We start from the raw sequence: 877 nt of genomic DNA, 5'->3' as shown, positions 1-877 counted from the left end.
AGAGAGAGAGAGAGAGAGAGAGAGAGAGAGAGAGAGAGAGAGAGAGAGAGAGAGAGAGAGGTTGCTGATATCCAAGTTGCAGTGTTGTGGTTTCTCTGCCTCTCTCTCTTGTGCACGAGGAGAACTGTCACATCAGCCACTTTCCCCCCGCGGCTTGCTGGATGCCCCCTCTGGACTGCGTCCTCTCCACGTGCAACAAGCTGCAGCTTTCCAGATGAATTGAAAGGAATTGAGTGATCCAAAACGATCTCTTGCCACTTTAGACCGCACCCTGCCAGGCCTACCCTCCTCCTCTTCCTCCTCCTTCCTCCCTCACTCCTTCTGTCCTTGCACTCTGCCACCCTCCCCGCCCTTCTCCTGGGCACAGGGCGCACTGGAGAATCCGGTCAAAACTACAGTGGCAGCAAGGGCGCCACTACAATACCCCCCCCCCCGCCCCCACCAGCCAGTTTTACATAAAAAAAATGAGAGGGTCACATGATCCAAAGGTTAAAGTAGACTTCCTGGAAGAAATACAGTCTGAGTCCATTTGGTTCATTTTAGTTTCTGAGAGGTCAAAGTTTCACTTTCATTYAGGTTAATTATCACCCACCATCAAAAGAAACATTACCTGTGTCTGCATTTGTCTGTCTGTCAGCAAAATATGTTGTGAACCACTGGATGGAATTCATTTAAACTTCCAGAAAGCAATAYTTAAATGTTTATCAACAACTAGGGACGTAACAATTAAAAAAAAGCAATTACAAGGATTTGCATTTGAGGTGAATGTCAAAAAGCTTTAATGTGRACACATAATGCTTTTAAATCCTTCTTTTGTACATCTAAATCATATAATTGGGTTCTAAATAAAGTGGAACTGCAATGCTTTGGTCTGAAT

This window comes from Austrofundulus limnaeus, unplaced genomic scaffold (genome assembly GCF_001266775.1).
Source record: "Austrofundulus limnaeus strain Quisiro unplaced genomic scaffold, Austrofundulus_limnaeus-1.0 Scaffold325, whole genome shotgun sequence".
Classification (NCBI taxonomy): domain Eukaryota; kingdom Metazoa; phylum Chordata; class Actinopteri; order Cyprinodontiformes; family Rivulidae; genus Austrofundulus; species Austrofundulus limnaeus.
Note: the sequence above shows the minus strand (reverse complement) of the source record.